We start from the raw sequence: 22258 nt of genomic DNA on the forward strand, positions 1-22258 counted from the left end.
CCCGATGGAGTTGAAGACTTCGTTGTCTATAGCGATGCGTCTGGTGTTAGGTTGGGCTGTTTTTTGACCCAAAGAGAAAAGGTGATAGCATATGCATCTCGATAGCTGAAAGAGCATGAAAAGAACTACCCCACTCACAATTTGGAGCTGGCAGCGGTAGTTTTCGCTCTAAAGATATGGGGGCATTACCTCTATGGCACGAAGTGCAAACTTTTCACTGATCATAAGAGTCTCCAATATCTCTTTAGTCAGAAAGAATTGAATATGAGGCAGCGACGCTGGCTAGAACTACTTAAGGATTACGACTGTGAGATACTTTACCACCCTGGTAAAGTAAATGTTGCCGCTGACGCTCTCAGTCGGAAAGTCAATCTTGAAAGAAAAATGCCAAGAGCGTTGAGAATAGAAGTTTTCTTGACCATTGTGGAAAGTATAAAGAAAGCTCAAGAGGAAGCTTCTAAAAAGAATGGCCGGAAGGAGGAACGTTTGGGCAAAACGTTGGTGTTTGGTACAAACGGTCATGGACTGAAGGTATTCCAAGTTCGTATTTGGGTACCTAAGTCAGGAGGAATAAGAGATATTCTGATGGAAGAAGCTCACAAAACCATGTACTCAATTCATCCAGGCAGCACTAAAATGTATATGGACCTGAAACCCTATTATTGGTGGCCGACGACGAAGCTTGATATTGCAAAGTATGTGGCAGAGTGTGTGGCATGTGCACGGTTCAAGACTCCACATCAGAAACCATACGGGAGTTTAGAACCTTTGCCTATGCCTATGGGTAAATGGGAAGACATTGCTATGGATTTTGTCAGTAAACTGCCCAGAACAAAGAATGGTTACGACATGATTTGGGTGGTCGTTGATCGCTTCACTAAGGGTGCGCGTTTCATAGCGGCCAATGAGAAATGGTCTATGGATAAGCTTGTGAATTCTTACGTGAAGGAAATTGTGAGGCTTCACAGTGTTTCGTTAATGATTGTGTCAAATCGTGACAGTCGTTTCACCTCGCGATTTTGGAAAAGTCTATAAGAGGAATTGGGTACCAAGTTATGTTTGAGTATAGCTTACCATCCACAGACTGATGAGCAGAGCGAATGAAAGATACAAACGCTTGAAGTTATGTAAAGAGCATGTAACCTGGAATTCCAAGGTAACTAGGATGAACATTTACCTTTGGTAGAATTCTCCTATAATAATAGTTTCCACTCGAGCATAAAGAGGGCACCTTATAAAACTATGTACGGACAAAAATGTTGTATGCCGTCTTGTTGGCTTGAGGCTGGAGAAAAGCAGTTTATGGGACCTGAGATAGTCCATCAAACTGCTGAAAAGCTGAAAATAATCAGGGAGAGAATGTTAGCCACTCATGATCGTCAAAAGAGCTATGTTGACAAGAAAAGAAGACCGATGACTTTTGAAGTTGGGGATTCGTTTTTTCTTAAAGTCTCGTCGTTGAAGGGACTTATAAGGTTTGGCAAAAGGGGAAAGTTAACTCCAAGGTTTATTAGACCATTTAAAGTTCTCCAGAGGGTTGGGAACCAAGCTTACAAGCTCGAATTACCCAAAGAACTGAATGGAACTCATAGCACTTTTCATGTGTGTTATTTGAGGAAGTTCACGGGAGAAGTTCCCAACATGATTCCACTTTTGGAGTTGAGAATTGATGAGGACAAGAGGTTAATTGAAGAACCAAAGGCAATCGTTGACTAAAAGACTAAGAAGTTGCGATGCAAGATGGTCGAGTTAGTGCTTGTCCGTAGGAAACATACGAATGGGATAAATCTCACCTGGGAGACGAAGAGTGACATGATGAGTCGCTATCCACATTTGTTTGTTGATGTGTGATTCCGGGGACGGAATCATCCTAAGGTGGAGAGAATTTTAACACCCGTGTTTCTAGGCTAGGCATTAATGATGATGTAATAGTCTAGGTTAACCTTTGTAACCCATCTTGAAATAATAAGGATGTATTATTTGAGTATTATGTGTTTTGTGCTTAATTGCGTGACTTAAATAAACTAAGGATAAAAATAAGCGTCAAAATGAAATGTTAGATAAACCCGATATATATGAAGGATGTGGTAGTGGTCGTGGCAAGGTTTTCGAATATATAAAGAATGCCGAAATCAGACTTATAACGAAGAAGTTATGACCTGTTGAAGTTTCACGATAGAACCGACGCGACACTACGTGACGTAAATAGTGAATTTACGATAGAGTGATATTTAGCCTTAGTGATCTAAACGGAAGTCGTAGAATAAGCTAAACTGAGAGCGTGCATAAAAAGAACGTCTAAATCTGACTTCGTATGAGGAAGTTATGATTTTTCGAAGTTTCGACTTAGTAGTATGCAGCCCAAATCTCGAAATAGAGATCGAGTGATATTTGGCCGAAAAAATCTAAATTAGAATCGAAGAACTCATCGATAGTAGTCCAACGGTGAAACGACAGACGAAAACAGACGTCAGGTGAAGAGGTTATGATTTTATAATGGAGTTTTCCTATCCCGGCCTAATAAAAATAATATAATACAAATAAAGTAAAAATTAGCCGACGGAATCTAAATGAAAGTTGCAGATCTTAGTCTCACATACGCGTGGATATAAAGAACGTCGAAAACGAAGCTCGTATGAGGAAGTTATGATTTTATGAAGTTTTTAAATAATTAAAAATATATAAATAAAATTATTTATTCGGACTCGGCCGATCTGATCCACCTGGTACGCCCTGTGTACCAGGAGTACGCCCAACATACATGTCGACGAGGAGTTACGCCCTGTGTAATTTTTGGTTACGCCCAACACCCTATAAATAGATCTCGTGGTCAGCCGAGTTTTGTTGCTCATTTCTTCCTCTCTCACTCGTTATTGCCTCGTTTTGCGTGCAAGTTACACCCCGAAGCCTCGGTATCCTTCCCGAGACCCAAAGCAAGTCCCGAAGCCCCGAGGATCCCGAGAAGTAAAGTTTATGTGCCGAAACTTTGCCCGCGTGAAGCCCGGTTTTGGAGAAAACATCTCGGTTTCACCGAAGAATACTACTCTGAGAGCCGTAATGTTGTCCGATCATCTTCTGATCAAGTGAGTGTATATTCTTTTTCTTCTAACACATAGATACGAAGTATTCTCTACAAAATACGTGTTATGTGAGTGTATATTCCTTTTCTTCTAACACATAGATACATAGTATTCTCTACAAAATATGTGTTATGTGTGTGTGTGTGTATTATTTCCTTATTTGAAATAATTATTGAATGAATGATTTGTACAGGTTTTAAGTTGTATATAAATGTATATATTTTTATCTACAAATATCTTGGGTAGAACATGGGTAGATAGTGATGTGTGATGAAATAAAAATGATTAGAGGCCTCGATGTGATTGTGATCTAGTCATTCAGCAGAATATGGATGACGACCACAAACGCTTTGTAGACTGTCCTGTGGAATGTTGGCAGGTTCATAACCTGTAGGTGTTGGTGAACATGGGTGTTCATTTGCTGTATTCTATCCCCTCATGTAATTCCCTAATTTGCCTGTGTATCAGTCTGATCCGTTTGATGGTGCGGAATCCCAATCAAACGGATGATGCCAGATCACAATAAGAAGAGAAGGAGAAGAATAATATTAAGAATCTTGATTGTATTGATAATTTAAATGAAATTCCTTACAATAGATTCTCTCACACAATATGCTCTCTCTTCCTCTCTCTCTCTCTCTCTCTCTCTCTCTCTCTCTCTCTCTCTCTCTCTCTCTTAGCCGTACACTCTCTTGTGTTCATCAATCTGTTCCTCACACCCTAACACCTATATTTATACACGGGGAACATGGGCCGGATAACATGGGCCGTAAATAGGTTTACGGCCGTAAGGTGTTTACGGCCGTAAACTCAACCGTAAACATGACAATAAACTCCAAAAATATTACAGAAAAATACAATTGCCTAGAAAAGCAAAGTATAAACCATATTTTGACCCAAAAATCTCCCCCTTGGTTTATAGCTTTCTTTTCTTAATTGACCCAACAAGTTCCCCCTAAAAAGTAGCTGGCTCTTCTTGTTAATCTTCATTGGGAGATTGGCTTCAGCATTTATCTTCAAATTCTTCACAACTTCAAGATGTACTTGATGAATCTTCAATGAATGACTTCATCTTGAGCAGTTGGGCTTTTCTTCAGAATTTGACATTGAACACACATTGGGTGAGGTGGCTTCTTGTACTGATTCTTGAAAGATGGCGCTTTTAGCTTGAGAATCTTCATAGAGAACATCAGAGAGAACAAATCTTCTAGATCACTTTAGCAGGTACAACGATAGCAGCAGACTGATTGAGGAGGCTTCAATGCAATCCGTCACATAATCTTCAATTTCTGCTTCACCTTGCTTCTAGGGTTGAAGGATTGAAGGTCGAAAGAATAATCTTCATTTCTTGCTCCTTCGAATGCGAATTCTTCGATGCTCACGGACGAGGGTTTGGCTCAGAAATCTTCAACACAAACTCCATGAGTTTCATCTTCACCTGAATCACTTTTCAAGACAAAACAAAACTAAAAGAAAACTTAGCACACAAATTAAAACAGAAACAAAAATATTTTTGGATTTTTTGATTTTTCTGAACATGAAATAAAACAGAAATAACACTATTTTTGGATTTTTAATTTTTCTGATTTTTCTTTGATTTTTTTTATTTTTTTTATTTTCATTATTTTTAATTTTTAATTCTCCCCTAATATTTAAATTAGAAGAAACTATGACAAATTTAACAAAAATAAAATTGATATCTAACTTTAAGAGTGATTTGGGATCAAAGTTTTTAGACAACCTTTATCCACTTGTCGGTACCTTTCATATTCACGTCTTTGTCTGGTCGATCGTCGGTATTGTTGTCCACTTAAACACAAAAAATTGTGACAAATTTAGGACATACTATTTGTTACAAGACAGGTGAACTTAAGTTCCTAGATATTATATCTGATCCTAAGTTCCTAAATACTATATCTTAAGGACCATTCATCTGACGACGACCAGGGATATTGTGGTCCACCTAAATTGAGCAGCGAGATCTACAGACAATCTGTATGTGTTCAATTTTAAGTGTACTAGAACATGTTTCCCGCTTCCTGTTATGCCCCAGCCATCAAGAACTTCCAGAGTACTCCTTACACCGGGTGAGTAGACAATCATTCAGAGAGAGGACAGATTCATATTGCTATTACTTATTGTTTCAGAGGGGTTGAGAAGTAGAAGGTTGCATATGCTGTGTACCAGGTCGGATTAGAAGTCACGCAAAGGAGACAACATATGGCTAACAGATGAGAGGAATTTCATATATATAGCCTGCAGAGAAATAGAGTTGCATATGTTGTGTACCAGGCCGGATTGGAAGTCATGCAAAGGAGACAACATATGACTAACAGACAGAAAGAAAGAAAACGATTTTCTACAAACCTAATTTATCGGAATTTACCAGTCGCCCCATCCAACCGGAATTAAGGACAGAATCCGCACATCGAGGAAAAGTGAAACCACAGTTCTAGATACGGGTTATTTAATATGACCGGTAGATTCGCATGTATATCTCCCTGCTCAACCTATCCGAGCGTCGTGGAATCAAGTTAAACGAATCTAACTAGGTCAAAGTTTGGCAAGTCATTAAATTCATTAGGTTCAACTTTCCCTAGTCAAGTCCATTTAAAATCTTTCGTGCCTACCAGCGCATCAAACACAGAGCGTAGACGATTCAACTTAGGTACGTTACGCCGATTCAGATTGCCCGTTATCACTTGCTAATTTCATTTCCCAAAACATCTCCTGCAAGCACATTCCATTAACACCATATTTTTTATTTTCTAATTTTGTAATGTTTTTGGATTTTTTTAAATTAATTTTTTTTTATAAATTTTCTAATTTTTGTTTTGTTTTTATTTCTCCCCCTAAATTTGTGCATAGGAGAGAAACGAAAATAAATGCGCAAATTTAAACTATCCTAAAACAAAAATTAGTCTTTAAAGCGAATCAACTTAAAAAAAACTCAGGAGTATAGAGAAGAAAACGCAAACCGTAATTCACCGATTGAATCTGCATTCATAAGGTCTGAGAACAGCACGCATAATCTCATAAAATATCCGAAAATTCTTCATATCATTAAGCACTAACCCCATTTGTGATCTCTTCCTTTCTTCCTTTCCCGCAAAAGGACACATTCTCCCAAACAATGTTCTGAGTGTTGTACAATTGAGAGATGTCCCCAATCATATGCCAGGAGCAGCCACTACCAACAAACCGAAGTCTGATGATATGCCTCCATAGCTGCTCCGACATAGAGCGGGATCAGTTGGTCTTTGGAACCCAGTCCATTTTGAAATTGGGTCGACCTTTGTCCTCAATGCAGGTTACTCTCTCCCATGACATGTCCTGCTTATCACAAACAGAAGACGATGAATATTAGAGTCATTAGAAGAGTTGGGAGTTTTCACCTTTGGAACCCATCTATATTCGGGTTTAACCCATTTCTTGTTCGATCTGATGGGTCGCTCGGCACTTGATTTGGAACTTGAAGCCGGCTGCCGAGATGACTTTGACCTAACTGGTCTTTGTTTCACTGGAGCATCTCTTGGATTGGGCTTCTTGGCCGACATTTCCTTCTTTCCCTTGGGATTCATATTCTTTGCCTTGTGGGTTTGATTCTTGGCCTTGTGCGCGTTCCAGTCACCATTGTCTGAACGTGACCTGGAAGGGTTTCTTTTGAAGTATCTCCCACTTGGCGCATTTTTCCATCCTTGTGCACAGTAGGGAACGTATGCATGATTTGGACAGTTTCGGGCAATATGTGCAGGTGTTCCACAGTGAAAACAAGTCTTTTTCGTCACTGTGAAGTTATTTCTTTCTGCCCCTGGTGGCGTATCCTTGCCTTGTCTCATATTGATCCCAGATGCACACTTGCAATAGGCACTCTTTTGCGCTGGAATTTGAGGCCTATATTTCTCAACGGCAGGTTTGTTAGGAGCAACAGAATTCGAAGCAACACATTCTGAGTTCAAGGAGTCATTGGTTTGGTCAGTAGTGCTCTCCTTGTTCTCATCTTCTGCTACTTTACCTACACATGAAGCTGAAACATTAGTATTTTCAACATTAATAACTCCCCCTGACACAAATCCAGCTCGTTTGCCATATCGAAGATGTGGCTCCCTATCAGTTTCGTCCTGTGTCATAGGGATGGATGTGTAGTTATGATTATAAGGAGGAAGTACACTATCATACCCTAGACCCTTGTTTTGATTTTCTTTGAATTTTAATTGGGTTTCATATAAGGACTCGGCTGTCTGACTTGACACAGTATAATTTTTTAAACTAACATTTGTTTTTCCACACTTAATTTTTAAAGCATCAGGTTCTTCAGTTACAGCAGCAAGTTGTCTCTTAATATAGTCATAATTTTCACACTTGTTGCTATACTCTTCCTGAAGCTTCCTAAAGTCCTTGCTTTTTGCTTCTAATTCAGCCTTCAGGGGTTTTTGTCCTTTCCTGAGTTGATATCCTTCATATCTCAGGTCCTCAACTTCTCTTTTAAATAAATCAATTTGTTCCCGAAGAAATTTAATCGTAGCTTCACAAGCTGGAGTACATGTAACTTCAGTGACCGTAATGTTTTTAGAACTCATTGTTTCTCTACACTTCAAAGCATCAAGTTCTTGAATTACATCAGCAAGACTAAGATGATTGAGATCTTTTGTCTTCTTGATGATGGCCACGTTCATATCCCACGATTTCGGAAGTGAATTCAATAGCTTTTTGTTTATCTCAGATTTGGATAAGAAGATCTCAACTATATTCATCTCAGTATTAAGTGTAGTAAATCGTTGCAACTGAGTTTCGAGGGTTTCTCCAGAGATATAATCGAACATGTTGAAGTTTTGTCTTAACATCTCTTGACGACTCTCTTTCATGTTTTTAATTCCCTCGTAAACTTCAAAAACTATTAAAAGCACAACTAGAACTTAAAAGTCAAAATTTAAATTTAAAAATGCCCTTTGATTATAAACCTCAAAAATCAACCTTAAAAGTCAAATTTAAAAAGTCAAACCGAAAAACTAAATTTGAAAATTTAAAAGTTAAACGAAAAAGTCAAAGTTTAAAATCAAAGATCAAACTTGGAAGTCAAAGTCAAAATAAAAAATCAAAAATAAAAGTCTAATTTTTTTTTTGTATTATTATTATTATTAATTTTAATTTTGGATGAAAAAGGAATTTAAAAATAAAAGAAATTGAGTTTTTGGGTTAAAAGTGTCAAAATTCGAAATTTGGTGCAAAAAGTAGTCTTTATGAATTAAATTCGGAAGGGAAGTAACAATGGATCTTGTAGCCGAGTTGGATAAGGCGCGAGGTTCTTGATTTGGAGGTCGCGAGTTCGAACCTTGTCACCTGCACCTTCGCTTCCTTTTTATTTGACGCTGCTGAGTGCGAGGCTGCTGAACGAGCTGCTGAGTGCGAGGCTGCTGAACGAGTTGCTGAGTGCGAGGCTGCTGAAGTGCGAGGATGCTGAGCAGTAAACTCCGAGCCGCAAGCTCGGGCCGTAAACGTGCGAGGCCTCGGACCGTAACCTCTGACCGCGAACTCCTCGGACCGCAAACACCGGCCGCAAACACTTCGGAAACCCTAGCTGTTGGCCGCCACCCCCTCGCTGATTACGACCAAAAACACCGATTTTTCGACTTTGAAGCTCCAAAACTCGATCAAAAACCCTTTTTTATGAAAAACACGAAGAACAGACCCCCCTTATTTTTGCGAGATCTAGCCAAAAATGTAAAAATATTTCAAAAATAAGATCAAATAATGCTCCAAATCTGACAAAAATGACTGATACAACCAAGCTCTGATACCAATTGTAAGTCCCTAATTTGCCTGTGTATTAGTCTGATCCGTTTGATGGTGCGGAATCTCAATCAAACGGATGATGCCAGATCACAATAAGATGAGAAGGAGAAGAATAATATTAAGAATCTTGATTGTATTGATGATTTAAATGAAATTCCTTAGAATAGATTGTCTCACACAATATGCTCTCTCTTCCTTTCTCTCTCTCTTTTAGCCGTACACTCTCTTATGTTCATCAATCTGTTCCTCACAGCCTAACACCTATATTTATACAAGGGGAACATGGGCCGGATAACATGGGCCGTAAATGGGTTTACGGCCGTAAACTCAACCGTAAACATGACCGTAAACTCCAAAAATATTACAGAAAAATACAATTGCCCAGAAAAGCAAAGTATAAACCATATTTTGACCCAACACCTCATGGTTTCCTTAGAAATTCATTGCTGAGGAAACCCCTTTGCAGTAGTGTCCGTCCCGATGAAAATCCTAGATTAGGTCTCTAGTAATAGTTGTTGTCATAGGACGTAAAGTGAGGATAACGGGAATGGGTAATCGGGTTAATGATGGTTTGTGAAATTAAATATAATTATTTATTGTGGGTTTCCGTTGAAAACCCTATATGCTCACCAGGCTCCTAAGCATGACCCACTCAGTTTCTTTGTATTACAGGTAGTGGTGCGAGGGCATAAGTTGGAAAACTTGTGAAAATGTTTTTGTTTATAGACCACTAGTTGTATAAAATTGTGTAAGGTCTATGTTTTATTGTTTATGCTTTTGTGTCTGTATCGGAACATGACATCCCGAGTTTTGATATATAATGAAAATACATTTCTTTAAGAAATGCTTTGATAAATCTTATTTTATCATGTAATGTTTTGGGGACAAATTCTGCAACTCTTTTTAAATCAATGGATTTACTCTGAAATTATTTTAAAAGCATAAATGAAACCGGTCTTTTATGGCCGTGATTTTGGGGATGTCACAAGAGGTAAGCGTCCTCACGATACTAAGGGGTCGAAGGCACCAGTGTCGGCCCATAGGATTATGTTATGTAGAAAGACCAAGTGGTGATACTTGGAAATTGCATGAAAGACCTGGATACGACTCCCAGCAAATTATATGCAAGACGAGGATTGGACCTTGGCAGTTACATGTAGTATGCTAGTTGCTTTTTGATACTTACATGGAAGACCAGGAGGTGACTCTTGGCACTTGTCGGTGAGACCTAGGGTTTGGCCCCCGGTCTGGCAAGTAAAAACCATGTTGTATCCTCTTTAACACCCATGAGATTTTATGAAATGAGAAACGAGAAACGAGAAACGGATGACTCTCTGAAACAATCAATTATATTTTATGTTTCTGTCTTTTGTTAGGTAAACTTGTACAACACCAATGAGATTATATGTGATGAACATGGCAGTTAGGTAAACTTGTACAATACCAACAAGATTATATGTGATGAACACGTCAGTGGAATTGAATCATATTATTTTAATTAAGGGATGTAAGCTCATCGATGAAGATGAGCCCTACTAACATCTTTGAGGCCAGGGTTCACATGATACACGATACGACTTTAAATAGGTACCCCTTCCTATCATGGATAAAAGCATGGTTGACCATGGAAAATTCAAAATTGCAGTTCTTGTCATCGTCTCTCTTCTCGGGGGTTTTTTTCAAGAAGTGTCAGCATCCTCACCTCAATCTACAAACTTGTGGAGTTCATTGTAAGAAGGGTTAGCTGCGACTCAAGTGGTGGTGGAAGGCTTAATGCTTATGATGGAGGAAGTAAATACCTCTTATTAAGGATGAAGGAGTGTGGGATCCATTTACTAGTATTTTTAATTTTATTATAAAAATTTGTTAAAAGTTACTTATACAAGGTTTTAGTAAATAGTTTCTAAGATACCGTCGTTTGGTAAGTATTTTTTTCAATTACTATCCCTCTGTTAAAAACTATGTAAAAAACTGTCAATAAGATATACATCCGCCAAGAAATTGGCAAAACAAAAGAAATCCATAGGTAGAGTCTGTCTCTAAATTGGTTTGTCGATATTCTATTGGAAACGATCAGACTTTAATTACACAGAAATAGTCAAACCCTACTTTCGCCGGAAATGCCTTGATAATTACCGATAAAAAATTCTATCGGAAAATTGACGGACAGTTCGTCAAAAATCTGTTGCATCTGAGTTACCCACACCTTAAAATGTGACTAATTTTTTTATATCAGAAATCTGTCGGAAAATAGGAGTTTTGACTGATTTGGCAGTAGGAATATGGCTCTTTTTCTAGCATTACTAACACAATAGCATAACTTAGTTAAGCCCTTACCACAACCGTGATTTATTAAATATTCTCGTACTGATATGTCCAGTAATAATGTTCAAGCTATTAAAGATCCATTATTTGAAAGAAGGTTATGGATAAGCGTTACTTAATAATATACACCCATGAGATAAGAATAAATTTGGTACTCAAGATATACCGAAGATTAAAACGTTCATTACAAGAGCGTACATAGCTATATTAAAATACCACTTTAAACTTGGTCGATAAATAGTAATAATAAAACATACTGAAATAATAAATAAATAAATAAAGACACAACGCATAATAGAACCACTTGAAGACAAATAAGTAATTACAGGTGACATAGCAAAAACTTGTTAATCTTACACCAGAAGACCAGTCGTGTTTAAGAAGATAATTCAAAAATATAATATAACATAGGATGTTTATATTAAGTATAGTCACAATAAAAGCAACAAGCTGTCTAGTTATTCTTAGAATATGACTTAATTAATTTTAAAATAAATTGATAAAGACTTATTACAACACAACACCAAAGAAATGGACATGACTATTTCAAAACACACGTAAAGGTACATAGCATCAATAGTATTTATAATGGTTTAATTACTTGTCATTTTATATATGTCGGAAAATGTTTAATCTTATATAATATACAGTATTTTAGTAATATTCTTGCAAGATCAATGACTTTTTCAGTGTAGCTCCTAAATAAAAAAATGAAATTCATAATTTATGTTTAAATAAGAGTAAATGATACAAAAGAAACTAGATTTTCATAAAACTTTGATTTTGATAATGTATTATTTTTTCTGTTAAACAAATGCGTCAGACCTAATCAGCAGCCTGCTTTATTTTTATGGATGATTTTTATGAGTTATTTGTTTTCTTCCTTAGTTGTCACTTGTTCACTTGATTAGGAAGTGTGATAATAAGAACTCCGTTATATTAAAGTGAAATTTGACACCGTCACTGCTCAAACAACCTACTACCATCACACAACCTCCACCATTTCCATGATGTTCAAAAACTAGTACAAAACTAGGCTTTGAACACGCGTAAAACATATCATTATAGATATTTTATGTCGGGTTTTTTCCTTCAATGTGTAAGGAAAGATTGCGTCATTGATGATAAATTATGTTGTCGTTTAATTGTGGTGAGTATAACCATATAATTTTCATTGTTATAGGCAAACTTATCATCATATGGTTTGAGTTGTGGGCATGTATCTATCTTATTTTGGTAAATATCATTATAATGGACTTATAGTGATGTGTTTTTTCCTATAAATTAATAAATGTTTACTTATAATCATCATATATAAATATTATCCCGGTCATTTTTGACTTTTGGAGACACAAATATAATTAAGTTGTTAGCATAAACACTAACATGTTTAGTGGTTTATTATTACTATTGTTTACATATACCCAAAAGTATAAGTATAAGTTGTCACCGAAAATGATCTATGCTCACATATTATTTCTTTTATTATGATTACTGATAACTTTTAGTGACATATTTAAGATTATACTGTGAATATTGTATACATTTCCTCACTCATAAGAAATTAAATAGTGACCATAAAATACTTATAGTGACGTGCTTTTTTTTTTCTTTGGAGTGATAAATGTGTACTTATAATCACCATTAATCATATTATCGCGACCATTGTTGACTTTTCGAGACATAAATGTAATTAAGAAATCGGCATAAGTTATCATTACTAACATGTTTAATGGTTTATCATTACTATTGTTTACATACACTGACAAATAAATATTTAAGTCGTCACCAAAAATGATCTATACTCATATGCTATTTTTTATAATGATCATTGATAACTTTTAGTGACATATTTAATAAAATATCATGAATATTGTGTACATTTTCGCACTCACAAGAAATTAAATGGTGACCGTAAAATACTTATAGTGATGTGTTTTTCCTTTAGAGTGAAAAATATATGCTTATAATCATCATTTACAAATAATATCATGACTATAGTTGACTTTTGGGGACACATGTAACGTCCCATTTCACATCAAAAAATTTTATTTTTAATTAAGGTAAAATTTCACATATTTAGAATCTAAATTAAGAAAACCATTTGTTCCACATTACATTGTTTTAAAATTAGAGTAATATAGTAAATGCAGAATCTTCATTGTTGTTAACGAATATATATATATATATATATATATATATATATATATATATATATATATATATATAGTCACACTTTCGACTTCTCACGATCAACAATAGTACCTGAAAGCATAAACAACTGGGTAACCACAAATCTTGGTGAGTTCCCCTAAAATACCACACACCACAACCACAAACGAACATGCACATTAGGTTTGCGGTCATCAGACTGGATTACCCTAGGTTTGTTAGCCTACCACCTCAACCAAACCACTCCCCTAAGCCCTCTGTGCCTACGACTTCAGAGCTGGCCCATACCAGGTTTCTAGGCCTATAACAGGAAGCAAGATCGCCTCAAACTAACCCCCTCGATATGTCGACATATAATCAAGCAAGAAATCAAGTAGGCACATAAGCACATGCAACTATATACATGATATACCAGTCAAACAATTTACTACCGCCTACTAGATCCTTCTCGATACACTACGCCACCACCAGCACGTCTCCACGGAATGCATAGCTATATGTAGCTAGAGGTGAGATAGACACCCAAACAGATGACCCTACTCTAGAGCCATAACCAAATTGAAAGAAATCCTAGATCAAGAGTTCTCATGCTATCCCATATGACTACATACAGCCCCTAGGACACCCCACTAGATGATAACTAGCCTACCAGTATTCTACCCAACATCCAAACATACAAGGATATATATATATATATATATATATATATATATATATATATATATATATATATATATATATATATATAATAGATCACTACAACATAGCAACATCCTATACACAAGGATATATAACAAAATCTAGTGGGCCGACATTGGTGCCTTCGACCCACAGGTACAGTGAGGAAACTCACATGAATCGGAAGCCCAAGAACACGGTGACACGCTCACTTTCCGCACCGATTGCTCTCGTGGACTCACTAGCACCAAAAACAGATAGAGCTTAATCAACAACCCCAATCCTTCAAGTTTGACCCAAAGTCAAAATTGGTAAAAAAAAGTCAACAAGAAACAGTTAACAAAAGTCGAAGGTCAAATTCCAGCAGCTTTGCAACCAACATAGAGCCTAAGGTGGTAAAACTGATGAAATTGGGTCTACACATTGCGTAGACAAACTTACGCCCCGCATAGCATATTGTTGTCCAAATCCATCCATTAAGTGCTTAATATAGAAAGTTAACGCACCAAACTTTCATATCCAAACAAGGTGAGCATCTTAATGGATAAAATTTCAAACTTTATCTATTTTCATGCATATAAAGAGAACCAAACTAAACCCTAGGTCCAAAAGCCTCATATTTCTCAAAAGCTCATCCATGAGAGGTTGAGAGTGACTAAGCTCTCATTTATATGACTTAAGAACTCCAAAACCGTCTAGAAATGATACCTAATGGCCTAGAGTAGCTCATACTCACATAAACCATAGTTATTGGGACAAAAGCATGAAACCCTTAAGCATAACTAGATCCAACATAAAACATCATGAAGGTAGAAGCTTGTATATATTCTGGAGATGGATGAGTTGATGAAACTTCCAGATCTACACTGGTTTGAGCTCCTAACTGGTTAATGTTCTTCTTCCTTCTCAAATGCACACAAACCACTCTAATGGCTTAAAACTTCTCAAATTGGAATTAGGGTTTCTAAGGTGGTCATTAGAAGGATGGAGGTTGATGATGGAATGGCCTTGCAACATCCCAAAAAAATACAGACCAAAACTTTCATTTTTAAATTAAACAAATAGAAAACCATTTGTCTGAAAATCATATAGTAACAATACATATGTCAAACCAATATATCCATAGTCAGAACATGTCATAACAAAATCATATCATAGTATAAATCCCATAGATCTCTGGCGCGGAAAATCATGTGTGTGATGTGTTGCTACCGTGCCGGCTCCTTTCCCTTCGAGAAAGAAGTACCCGAAACCAAAACTGAAAATCATAAGCACAAAGCTTAGTGAGTTCCCCCATCATACCACATACTATATAATCACATAATGCCTAGCATATCTGGGTGTTGTCCTCTCCTTCGGTCTCTTTCAACCGGTAACCTACCTAGCATATTTTGGCGCTGGCCTCCGCTTCGGTCTCTTTCAACCGGTAACCGGGGACTATTTCACCCCTACCACTACTACATAATAATCTAGCATAAACATATCAATCATACACAGCCTAGCATATATGGGTGCTGGCCTCCCCTTCGGTCACTTTCAACCTGTAACTGGGGACTATTTCACCCCTACCACTACCACGTAAATCATATCATATTTGCACATAAAACATATCAGATAGCGGCATACTAGACAATTATCACAAAGACAATCATCTCATCTATAATCACCTACTAGTGGGCCGGCATTGGTGCCTTAGACCCACTTCTACTGGAAGGTAACTCACCTCAATGTCATGCAGTAACTGAACTGTCCTCGGTGCTGGGATCAACTCTCCTCAAACTCATGCACATAACATTTATTTTAATTACTCTTTCAAACTTAAAACCCCTTTAAGGGTCGACTCTAGTCAATGGTCAAGTCAAAGGTCAACACCCTGGTTAAAGTCAACCTTTTGGTTCAAATCAACATTTTGGCTGACTCAACTGGCCGAGTTGGTCCACCAACTCGTCGAGTTCCATAGATCGGAAATCTATGAAATCGCGATCCAACTCGAAGAGTTCTTCTACAACTCGTCGAGTTCCTCATATCAACAGTATCGGAACTTTTCCATTCAGCTCATCGAGTCCTCCCTTGGACTTGTCGAGTCCTTCCTTTACAGAATCGTGGCATTTGATCATAACTTGCCAAGTTCCTCTTTGGACTCGTCGAGTTCTTCAATCTTTCTGTCCAAAAACTATGTCTAACTTGCTGAGTCATCTCCCAGACTCAACGAGTTCACTCAGAATTAGAAAAGGTTGGGGAACCACGACCTGACTCGCCGAGTTGCATGAACAACTCGTCGAGTCCCCCATATGCCAAACCCATACAATCTATTTTTGTTGAGGTCAATGCATCCATTTCACAAATTTGGTATCCTTAGGCTAGCATAACATGTAAAGTTGCTAACTTTACGTGCATGCATGGAGTTATAAGGCTAGAACACCAAAACTAAGCCATAAAAGAGTTCTAATGCCTGGGGTAGGTCAATAGCTCAATAAAGGTGGCAACTTTGAGCTTACTGAGCTCAAATGTTACCAAATCTGAATTCATCACTCAAATCCCGAAAATGACTTTGAAATGGCCCAAAAATGACAATATGCAAGCCCTAAAGAAGATCTAAGTGATGGAAAGCCAATGTATAAGCTTTATACCTTAAACAAGCTAGAAATGCAACCCAAGCTCTGGATCTACTACCTTCTTCTTGAATCTCCAAGCCTTTCTTTACTTCTCTAAGCTTCAAATCACAAAAATGGCACAAAATAGCTCAAGAACACTCTAAATCCGATTAGGGTTTCGTGAACAGGGTTTTGGAGGTGATGGGGGCTAGAGTGGAGGCCATATAAGGTGTTTAAATAGGGTGCAAATCTTGAAAATTAGGGTTTCACCCTGGCAACTCTACTCGTCGAGTCGAGGCTTTCAACTCGTCGAGCAGATAACTTAAGTCCTGCATCCCATTCCCATTCTACTCGACAAGTTTGGGCCTCCAACTCATCGAGTCCCTTTGCAAAATTGAACAACTCAATATAAAGATACATACCAGGATTGGGGTGTTACAGGCCTCAAGGGAGTTAGAGCCTTTAAATAAAGCTCTAACCCCCAAGATTAGGTTTTTGGTTACGGGTTGCTACGTCACGCTTAGCTAGATGTACACCCTGTGTAGATCATTTAAATCCCACAATCTACTTCATTCCTATGAGTTGTGTAGGAGACTACCATTTGCCCTGCGTAGGACCAATCTTCCCAACCATTCAACTTGCAATTTAAGGAAACAATTATACTTTCAAAGATTGGGTGTAATAATTCTCCCTCATTTTAATTAGATTTTGTCCTCAAAATTAGTTCTTGATTCCACTCTCATACACTCTTCAAACTCCTTGCGGGTCCTCCATTACGGGATAAGATCACTTGAATGCCATTATCCGCAACTATCAACAACAAGGGTTCCAAGACCAGACTCATAAAACTAGTCCTAGTAGGGAATTCATGGTCTGAGTCACATCTTATTGCAACACCTCATGAATAGTCAACGATCTCCCAAAACTTCTATCAGTATACTATATCCTTAAGCGATGCCGAGTAAAACCTAGTCTTTAATCTTTAACCTACTGATCCCAAGGTTTTGCACAACATTCAGGTACAGAGAGCCATCCATTTTGTCACTTGATCTGACAAAAATCTCCTTACCTTTCGCCACCCATCGGATAATCGAGGAACATAACTACAACCTACACCATAGCCAACAACTTCGTACTCTGATGCACTATCAAAAAAATTCTAGCAAAATCCCAGCAGTTAAGACTAACCAACTTCCACATCCACTATGCTGACTGATAATCTGCAGATTTGATCGGTCTGAGATCTTCCTGGCCAGACGTCGCCATACGGAAAAATAGAACATGAAACCCATAGTCGACCGCCATTATCGCTAACGCTACATAACTATACATTGACTAAACTTTAACGAAAATAGATAGATCGAATACTAAACTTGACCAAGTACTCACTCATATAAAACACCTCTGATATCCACTGATAACACCGGGCTTACCCCCGATCTACTAACCACTAACAGCACCGAGGCTTACCCCCGATCTACTAACCAATAACAGCACTCGGGGTTACCCCCAATCCGCTAACCAATAATAGCACTTGGGCTTAACATAGCATACACTGAATTTGCAAGACTTAACTAACTGTACCATGCCTTTAGGTTATGACTTACACTTATAGGTCCCAATCAAACAAGAACAAACAAGGAATCCCTCCTCACAACCCTCAACCTAGGCTCCCAACACCCTATAACCCTAATTCACAAAGACATCGTATGAATTGCTAACACAACCACAAATAAGACCATACAAAAGGAAATTTAACATCTGGCAATGACCCGAATGCGGAAAATGGAAGATTGGAAAATTATACGAAAGTCTTGAACTGATGAAATCTGGATGAGAATTGAACCTTTTCATAAGTTCGTCCTGCTATAAGGTCTCTACTCTCTTCCACTTCGAATTTTCTATACTTTGACAGCTCCAAAACCCTTCAAAATCCCAAGCCAACTTGAAATATACTACTTGATCTCCACCCCTGACATCCAGATACACAAGAGGATTTGAACTCTTAAACAACATTTAAAAGTTCCAACGTGCACTCATAATCTCCAAGGACGACAATCAATTCAATCATAAATAAGAAATCAAATAAAACTCGAGCTAATTAAAACAATTCCATTAAGGCAGAGGCGGAGGGAATAGGGGGGGGGGGGGGGGGGGGTTTACCCGATGCTTTGCCCCCTTGATCACTTTTCAAAAAACACCAATATTATAGATAAAAAGGTTTACTTAGTAAAGTTTTGCCCATGTGGATCACTTAATGATACTTGAGCCCCTTCCAACTATTTTTAAAAAACAATTATTATATATAAAAAAATAATGACCTTTCACTTTAATTCTTTTAAACCACCACTCACCATATTTTCTTTTAATCGACTATTTTGATTAAGACTCCATTTATATTAATCCCTCCTAGCTATATTATCCCCATTTTTTATAACTATATTACCCCCTTTTATTTATAAACAATGTTTGTTAATTGAAGATTATCAAGAGTTCAAGCGTAGCGATTTTTATTCATTGAGAATGTTAGTTTTCAATTAATAAATTATTTCTGGCTACACTGCTACATCAACACGATTTCAATTCTCTAATTAAGAAGGTGAATTTTATTTCTTATTGCTTACTTTATTTAATGGTACTTGCAATTTCAGCCCTCCTTATTCTTAAATCCTAGCTCCGCCCCTGCATTCAAGAGATCATTCAAATTTACAACTGAACTTCAAAACATAAAAAAAAAGATACAAATGATATCATCAATACAGTATCTGACAAAATCAAAGAACTAATAACTCAAACCTCGTCCTCCGAGACTCTAGCCGCCCTATGACGTCCGTTGGATAACTGCCAAGCTAGGGGTGTAGGGTTCTACACCTCTCTGAAAAAGAGAAAGGGACAACAAGCTCTAATGTGGCCCTCCTTACCATAATGGAAACAAAATTGCATACTCTACTTGCAATCCGTATCGAAATGGCCCTCTATGCCACAATTACGGCATGCAAAAGATCGACGCCTTCCTTCATGAAAGTTCTCGCACCTGACACACTTGAAACTCTTCTTCTCAACTGGTCCTGAACTCGAGTTGGCAGACTTGAATTGCTTGACCGCCGGCTGATACTACCACGAAGCTGTCCTCCCGTCATTCCCCGGGATTTCCAACTAAATCTCCCTCCTCCTGACGCCGATTGCAACTCATACAATGTCCGATACAGATTAGCTGGTACAAACTCTCGAATTTATATCTTGAGCATACACAAGTATCACGACATCTTCACCAGCTTTGAAGAGGCATACTTTAGGTAGAAGATGGATCTTTATGTAAACATCTTGGTGATCTTCGTCACCGACTAGTCGTTTGGTTGAGCGACAGGTACTCCTGTGCAAGTTGCTCTCGCTCTAAAAGTGTAACATACACTACCTGGAACATCTCCATAAATTGCTCCTAAGCTATTGTGGCTCACTCTGCATACAAAAAGCTCTTGGTCACAAACCCCACCAATCCTTCGCACCCTAACGAAGAAGATTCAATGCAAATTTCAGCTTCAGGTCCTCGGGACACGAACATGTGAAGAAACATCCCTCCACATCAGATATCCATTTCAAAGCGATAATCGAGTCCTTGTCACCCCTGAATTTCAGAGGCTTCGTATTACTGAATTCGTGGTACAACATTACCCCGCTCCTCTGAAGTCCTGCAATGGCCATAACTGCAGTGGTTGTAGTAGTAACAGCCTACACGACAATGGCATAGCGCCCATCAAACTCGTCAATCAATTTGGTCTTAAATTGCCCAAACAACATCGAAATTGCCTCCCTGACCGCCATATCCACTTCAATAGTATTGAACTCGCGTATCTCCTCATCACTCGCCCCATCCTTTTAGTGTTGATGACACCTGATACAGAACCTCTGGTAGCCATCATTCTAAAATATAAAACATGAAAGGTCAAACATCAAAACACAATGCTTAACACGCTAGGTCTCCGCCTATTAATTCCTTGGTAACCTCAAAATCCCTTTTGAATCTCATACAAATCATGTACTTCCAATAGTATGGGCCCATACTACCTTCCACACCTATCCGTAGTCGATTCGGAATTCATCCCAAGGTCCTAAGTCACTACGGTAGACCACTACTAGGTGTACCGACATCCAATTCTCTTGAGATCCGCAACTAACTTCCTAGGCACTCCTCCTAAGTTTATCCTCAAACACACCTCTGTACCGTTGGTTGCCTTGTGCATACTAGTTGTACATAATACGTGATCAAATAGACAATCGAATAATTGACTCTACCTTGAGTCCACAACCAAACAAGGAATGGGAAATAAGGCTAAGCCAATCATTCTAAGGCAATGTAATCCTAACCGTATACAACTATAAAACATACACCTAGCAAATCACATAATCAAATAACATAATACAACACCTTCCTAGGCTATAAGACATCACATAAATCAAGGAATAATATCATACGGTTCCTGAAGGAATCCTTAGCCTATCCACTAGCATGCATTTCTAACAATTCATATATCAGCAAGTTTAAATTTAGCATATATAACAAGTATTAGTATTTTATGAATCACTTTCCTATTTGAAATCTGACTAACTATACACATTGTATCTACCAGTAAAACCAATGTAAAACCAATGTTAAGCTAGAGGCCCACGTTCCCGATCCCAATCCAACAATCAAACAAGAACATGATAAGAGACCGAACCCATGTCCCTAAACCAACCATTTTATTACAAATTTCTTTTTCAAAAATGTTTTGTGAAAATTTTCAGATCCTAATTTGTGTTTGGATTCACACAAGTGCTCCTCCAAATCCCTTAAACCAGGGCTCTGATACCAACTTGTAATGTCCTATTTTTACATCAAAAATTTTCATTTTTAATTCAGGTAAAACTTCATATATTTACAATTCAAAATAAGAAAACCATAGTAATGCGGCATGTTCATTGCTGTTGATGAATGTGTATAGGCACGCTTTCGCCATCCCACAATCAAATATAATACCAGAAAACATAAACAACTGGGTAAGCACAAAGCTTAGTGAGTTCCCCCAAAATACCACACACCGCAAACACAAATGAACATGCACATTGGGTCCACATTCATTGGAATGGATTCCCCGGGTTTGTTGGCTTACTACCTCAACCTAATCGTTCCCCTGAGCCCTCGATGCCTACGACTTCAAAGTCGGCCTGCACCAGGTATATTCTAACATCCCCATTTTTCACTGCCAGAAAAGACCGATTTGTTTATGCTTTATTTTGAAAATCAGCATATCTTTTAAAGAAATATGTTGCAGAAATTGTTCCCAGAAAACATGATAAATATGTTATCAAATCATTTCCGAAGAAATGTATTTTTATTCATTTTAAAACATTGGGATGCATTGTCAATATAGAAACATAAGCATAAACAGACCTTACATTCATTTACACTAGTGATTTCCATCTTCTTTAAGCTCTTAGTATAATTTGGCTTTGTATCGAAACTTGTGATACAAATAAACTGAGTGGGTCAAGTTTGGAAACCTGGTGAGTACATAGGGTTTTTGACCTACAATAATATAATTGTTATGTTTAATCATCAAACAATCAACCCAATTA

This window comes from Lactuca serriola, chromosome 9 (genome assembly GCF_051521515.1).
Source record: "Lactuca serriola cultivar US96UC23 chromosome 9, Lser_US96UC23_V15, whole genome shotgun sequence".
Classification (NCBI taxonomy): domain Eukaryota; kingdom Viridiplantae; phylum Streptophyta; class Magnoliopsida; order Asterales; family Asteraceae; genus Lactuca; species Lactuca serriola.